Raw genomic sequence first — 7,066 nt, 5'->3', positions numbered from 1 at the left:
GCGTTTGCGATTTAAATCAGAACACGATTTAAATCAATATAAATGTTTATATTGTAACGCATACTGTCCAGCCTCCATTTCTCTATAAAAATTTACTCTGTTGCACACACACACACAATAGAAGCAGGAGCCACTGTCAGGAGGGAAGATATGTTCAAAATATCGCAAATATCGATCATGTTGCGATATTTTGAAATATAAAAGTCAATTGATTGTCCATAATATCGCTATTCTATTTTTTCGAAGAAATGTTTGTTAAAAGAAGAGTCTAGCACCAGCTGGATTCGAACACACAACCTGCCAGCTGGTAGTCACGCACCTAGACCAGTCGGCTACAAGACAGCACGCATGAACAGGCAGGCGAAACAGCCCTACACAGCCCTGTCGCAGCACACGAATACCGTTATTAAATTCTTTAGATACGCGATTCCATATTATATTAGCAGAAAAGCTTAAAACTACCACTTTTTCACACGCTATTTCACATGCTAGTTAAATACTTCGATGCTTAAAATCGTTAGGGAGAAATGGAATACTGGTGTGTATTTTTTTCTTTAAAGTACCAAGACCAGCTATATACTGTATGTTTATGTTCCAAAATTAATATCATTTATGGCCTTCACACGCGTTACAGTATGCTCCTATTCTTTTTATGCTCAGCTACTAAGATTTCCCTTCAGTGGTAAAATTCAATATCTACAACGGGCACAGCAAAGACGTTTACTGTACTGTAAGTCTTTCTACGACAGACCAACGGACCACGAGTGCCCCTGTTGGTCAACCAATCACGTACTGCAGTGCCACGCGTCATCTTGCGTCACACTGAGCGACGCCACCTGCGGTACGTGTCTGTAACGCGCACTTTGAATGGCTGCATCTGTATAAGGAGGATAAGGATTTTGAAGTTGACTCGAAATCTGATAGGTAACCAGTGCAAGGACTTGAAAACAGGTGTAATGCATCCCTGATAGGATTCTTGCTGTCATATTCTGAACATATTGAAGATTGCTCAGTGTGGATTTAATTTCCCCAGTGAACAGGATGTGCATTTATTAATTCTAGAAAAAAAGCCTTTCTTGATTTCTCTAGTTCCCTTTAAAATAAACTATTATTCCACAATGCAGAGTATTACATGGCCAGTATTTACACATGATATTTGTGATTTAAAGAAATTAACACAAGCAGCTTTTGGAGATTTAAGTGTTGGCTGAGTTATTGCAGGATAAAAGACTAGAGATGTTGGCAAGAAGAAGATAATTTGGGGAAAGCTGAGGAATACACTTATAACAAGAACACTTCCTAATGGGGTTAGGCATACTTTTAATGAAGATGATGAAGTTAACAGACTATATGTTTACATAGATACTGAAATAAGGATTGTATTTTAGATTATGTGTAGTTGCTGGCATTGAACTGTGTGTTGGATGCACATGAATTGAAGGAGTGGGCAAACATAGCTGATGCGGATCCACAGAGCCAGCATATTAAGATGTTTATAATTAGAGGCAATTTGTTTAAATAACTAGGTATGGATACTGATGTGCAAGAGAGGTGGAAAGGCTGTTTCCTTAAGCCAGCACTATAAAATATTTTATTCTCAGTGAGATGCTGCCATTTCATCGTGGGTTTCTAACACTGTGTATAGTTCCATCCACACAGTGCCTTTACTTCCATCCATTTCTAATCTCTTTATCCAGTACAGAGGATTTGGAGCCTATCCCAGTAAGCAACGGACACAAGGCAGAATACACCCTGGACATAGCGCCAGTCCATCACAGGACAGACAGACACAAACACACACACACCAGGGCCAGTTTTCCCATAAACCAATTAACTTACCAGTATGTTTTGGAGTGCGAGAGGGAGTCATATCACACATATGGAGAAAAACCATGTAACCCAGAGAGAACATGTAAAAACCCCACACACACAGGATGGCAGGAATTGAACCTAGGACCCCAGTGCTGCAAGATAGCAATGCTAACCACTTCGCCACCATTATAAAGGAATGGATATCTTAGTTATCTTTCTAGTTCACAGGTTTGCATGCATGATTTAATTTTGAAAGCCACTGAGACATCAGGTACTACTGTTGTATTTATGAAAAAGAAACAAAACAAAAAACATACTAACAACTGTGCCATCCTACTCCTTAGTTAATACATTTTATTATTCATAAACAGTTAACATTGTTAGCAAAATATTTTGAATTATATTTAACCCTATTTTTTCTTTAGTTTTGTATTTAACTTATTATATGATAGTCAGACTTAATGTATATTTGAACAATGAAATTATATTTTTACAAGATGCGGGGGAAAGTGCAACAGCTTATTACAGTGCTAAATTTAATATTATTGATTGCTAATAGTTTATGCTAACACCTAACTTTCTTAATTAGATGTATTTAAAACAGTGAACTAAGTGTAACATACTATTCAGAAATACAATCGAAAATAGTTTTGTGGTCTTTGTATGGATGAAACGTTTCTAAAATGTATAACGTAACAAAATTAAAGACGATTAAAATCTGCAATCTTTCCACTTGTAATGTCATTACACAGAACAACACGTTTCTGGTTTGTTTTAATTAGTATTAGTTAGTAGTTAGTAGTTTTAATTTAATTAGTATTGCAATTCGCACTGATTCCCTTGCGAAGATATGGACTTAAGAATATTCGTGCCTGGTCAAAAAATGGCATTAAGCACTTAAAATTAATATGGTTAATAATAGTAAACTGTAACATGCTGTAACAAGATCGGTTAAACTGCGAAGAAAATGCTTTCAGAGAAAATGTTTCAGGTGTGAAGAACATAGATCTCCAATGCAATTTCAACCAAACCTGTTCCCACACACCCTGCCCCCACTACCATTAGAATATACACAAAGCACTGAAATCTTTCGAGCTAATGATCAGGTGACCCGAGAGAGAGCGAGAGAAACACCAAGGGGTGCGGAACCAGGGAACTATTTACATGGAAAACGGGCGATCTCCCCAGACTGTCCGCCCATTTCACTGTTACCTGGATACCTCTTTATTTAGAACTCACTAACACTAATTTTTAGTTTAGAAGGATTCAAGTAGGGTTTTAGATGAAAGGCAGCGACCTTAATCAAGCCCAAATCATAATTGAACCCATTCAGAGCCTACATTACATTTTAGCGTTTCATTCTGAGCAGAAGACCCTCACACCTGAAGAAGGCTTGCGTTTTCTCTCTTCTCTTTTAAGCATGTGTACAATGTGTAATACAATTACAATGTGTAATTACAATGCGAATCGTATGAGGGTGGGGGGGAGGTGTCTTTCGCTGGAAATCTCGCCTGCTTCTACTTTACGAGCACAACCCCCTCTCTGCCGGAGTGCTGGCTGTGACGAATTAAACCGGTTTCACAGGTTTCAATCACAGACCATGTGACATGGGAGTCAGGAAACTAACACACAGCGCCACCGGATTTGATAACACTATAAAAACGCTATAAAATAATGTGACTAGGCACAGAACAAGTTTACAGCACAGTACAATAATAAATGCTGACCATGACTTTAGAAGCATAAATTGCCTTACACTCAATTTAAACACAAGCTGTCTTTAGCCCTCTAAGCTGGTTCATACAGAAATGTAGAGATCCAGGCTCAGAACACACAGCTTCATTAGCGAATACATATGCAGGACAACTAGAGAAGACGTTTTGCAGAGGATGGATTTTTAGAAACATCCCATCAGTGACATCACTGAAGTCAACTCCTAGGTACTGTAACTGTCGTGTGGATAGTTTCACAAGAATCAGACAAAGGTTTAAGCATCGCTTGTTCTAGATAAAACTGCAAAAAAAACAACAACAACCCATAATGTACTTCTTTGCGGCTCTGTTTGCCCAAATCATATATTCACAACGTGAAATCTAGAAAATAATATTACGTAACCAAAATCCGCAATATGGAAACAGAACCTGTGTAATTGTTGATAGATGATGTACTCGTAACATTTTTTCAAGACGAACTACAACATTTAAAAAATGACTTGTATGTACTTGATATCTCTAATCAATCTACGGGTCATAGCACAAAACGAAACTAAAACGCATACCGTTTCGCGCTTCTTATTAGTTGCTCAAAAGTAATTTGACCGTATGAAATGCATAATATGAACCAAGAAACATGTACGTGAGCAGTACTTAAGCACTGTAGTATCGGTGTTAAGACATACCTCTCAGTCTCCTCCTCTCTTGCCAAAACACGTTGCTTTCTTGCTGTGGTGAGATTGGTGGTAATGCAAAGACGCCACATACTGCCGACAGACGAGAGTGTTGCGGGAGAAGAGAGAAGTGATGGAAGATTGAAGAGTGTCCTAGGTGGAGCCAAGATGAAGTGTCACAATTGCATAGGGGAGGATTTCAAATATTTAAGATGGTAAAAATAACCGGAAGTGATCCCCCAGTCCGGCGCAGTCTGACGTACTTCTGTCATATAAAGTGAAACTAGATGTCGAACTGGAGCCTCACCATTTGCATAAGTGAGGCTCCAGTTATACATCTAGTTTCACTTTAAATGACAAAACTGAAGAGACTTAAAAGAGCTGGAGAGGATTTCTTACAACTTTTGAGCCGGCACAGTTTTCGAAAACGTTTTCTTCACGCTGCACTATACAACACTGACAGCCAAGAGTCTCCAAAACAAAACGAATTGACAGATAGGAGAAAAGTCCCACTCGTCCTAAAGTTCCCAAAATCCAGCACTGAGCGTAAACAAAGTGTTCAAGTAGCGTGGGAATGCTACCCCTAATCCTAGCTGGAGTTTGAGCGTCTGGTTCAGAGTTTGCTCAAGAGTTTACCTTTCACAGATGCGCAAAGATGAATGTTGAGGGTGCACGCTTCAAGGCGCCTTACAGTGCAGGGAGTGATTAGAGACGATTCGTGACGTGTGCTCGTTCCCATATACCGTACGCCCCGGGTTGCAGTGCTAGGATGACGTCCAATACCGCTTCGGCACGTAACGGCATTATATTCAAGTGCAGGACGTGAGGGTTTTATTTTGTTCGTTTTGTTCTGCTCTGCTTTGCTTTATTTTGCTTTCCATGGTGTTCGTAAGAACGTCAATAAAAAGGCGATTCCTGCGTCTAACATGAATATAAGAGCTATTTCAAGTGCGGCTTCTAAAATGCTTGTAGACATTTGTCTGTTGTTGATTGTTTTTTTGTGTCTAACAAAGTGCCATTTTCCTGTCCGGACGGGGAGACTTTATCATTCCCACATGAAGCAACCCTTAAGTCCTCTGAGGCGTGTCTGTCTGCAAGGTTTGTATTTTGGAAAGGTTTTTTTTTTTTAACGGAGAACGACTTTGAAAAAGATTTCCGCCGGCGTCTCGCGATCCGTGTGTGATTGTAGCAAGAACATGGTGCGGCTTCTTAAATGCTTGTGGACATTTGTCTGTTGTTGATTGTTTCTTTGTGTCTAACAAAGTGCCATTTTCCTGTCCGGACGGGGAGGCTTTATCATTCCCACATGAAGCCACCCTTAAGTCCTCTGAGGCGTGTCTGTCTGCATGGCTTGTATTTTGGAAAGGTTTTTTTTTTAATGGAGACTGACTTTGAAAAATGTTTCCGCCGGCGCCTCGCGATCCATGTGAGATTGTAGCAAGAACGCAGCAACGGTGGTGCTCGCTGTAGTTGTGGCCGAGTGGTTAAGGCGATGGACTAGAAATCCATTGGGGTTTCCCCGCGCAGGTTCGAATCCTGCCGACTACGGTGTCCTCCTCACATCGTTGTGTGCTGGCGCAAGCAAGGAAAAGTGCCTTTCTGCTTTTCCTGGTGGTTTTAAAACGCGAGATCGCTTGTACCCGCTGCCTTGGAAAGAAATGTCTACATGTTTACTTGCACATTGTCTATTGTTTGTTTGTACATTGTCTTGATGCACTGTTTGCACTTTGTCTTGTTTTTTACACTTGTTTTACAATCGAGAGACCTTCTGTAAGTAAGAATTCCATTGTACCAGTACCGGTTACATATGGCAATAAAGTTCAAGTTCAAATGCTTCAGCGTCCGCAAACGGCATTTTGCAGCTGGAAGCAGATGGCGACGCTTTTTGCGGTCGCGTGTCTTGTGCCCCATTTCCGGCCTTTAACATCGAATCAATAAAGCTGTTAGAACCGACACCATAGGTGCTTTTCTTACAACTTTTGATCTGACTCAGTTTCGGAATGCAATTCCTGAACACTGCGAGAGACAACCTACAGATGCAGCCATTCAAAATGAGCGGTAAAAACCCGTAGTACAGTAACAAACCCGCAGGGCACCGTAGGGCACCGCGGTATGTGATTGGCTGGTCAAAATGACCGACAGGGGCACTCGTGGTGCCTTTACTGTGCACCTTTACTAATGTCTTTACTGTGAACATTTCAATCCGCTTAGTTTTGAATATTTATATGGAATTTTACCACTAAAGGGAAATTTTAGTAGCTGAGCATAAAAAGAAGAGGAGCATAACGCATCTGAAGGTCATAAACGATATTAATTTAGGAACATAAACATTACTGTATGTACATAAACTGTACTGTGTATGGCTGGTCTTGATAGTTTAAAGAAAAAATACACACCAGTCTTCCATTTCTCCCTAAACATTTTAAGCATGAAAGTTTTATGAAACAGTACCCAAATATGTGATTGCTGTATAGAATGAATTTTAATTTTTAAAAATTATTTAACATGAAAATTAAGCTGTTTACATCTTCCGCCTGAGAACAGTCACCCGTTGCTACCCAACGCAGAAACACAGCCACTAACTAGCAAAGAGAGGACATTAGCTAGCCAATATGATAAAGAAATAAATGATTATTTTATTTCTTTTGCACATTTATTTGAACATTTCCATCGATTGTACAAGCACTTGGAAACTGTCCAATCCCTAGTTCATCAAGCAGTTACCGGTCTGGTGCCGGTCTGTGTCTTCTAGGATATAATGCCAGCAAACTCTTGTTTTTATGTCCACTATAACTACGCTGGGCAAACGTTCCGAGGTCAAATTCTTCCAGCACGGGGGTACCTTTAAAGCGGAGACGACGGCACCGA

General features: G+C 40.1%; 1 non-coding gene across 1 annotated transcript; it reads left to right on the top strand.

Moving 5' to 3' along the window:
- Positions 1-5,664: 5,664 nt before the first annotated feature.
- On the top strand, positions 5,665-5,746 carry trnas-aga (transfer RNA serine (anticodon AGA)). The gene has a single exon. It is a non-coding gene; the product is annotated as a tRNA-Ser (tRNA).
- Positions 5,747-7,066: the final 1,320 nt, after the last annotated feature.

This window comes from Atractosteus spatula (genome assembly GCF_055471065.1).
Source record: "Atractosteus spatula isolate fAtrSpa1 chromosome 16 unlocalized genomic scaffold, fAtrSpa1.hap1 SUPER_16_unloc_2, whole genome shotgun sequence".
In the NCBI taxonomy this organism is placed as follows: Eukaryota; Metazoa; Chordata; class Actinopteri; order Semionotiformes; family Lepisosteidae; genus Atractosteus; species Atractosteus spatula.
The sequence above is the reverse complement of the archived record's forward strand: the minus strand, read 5'-3'. Positions and strand labels throughout refer to the sequence as shown.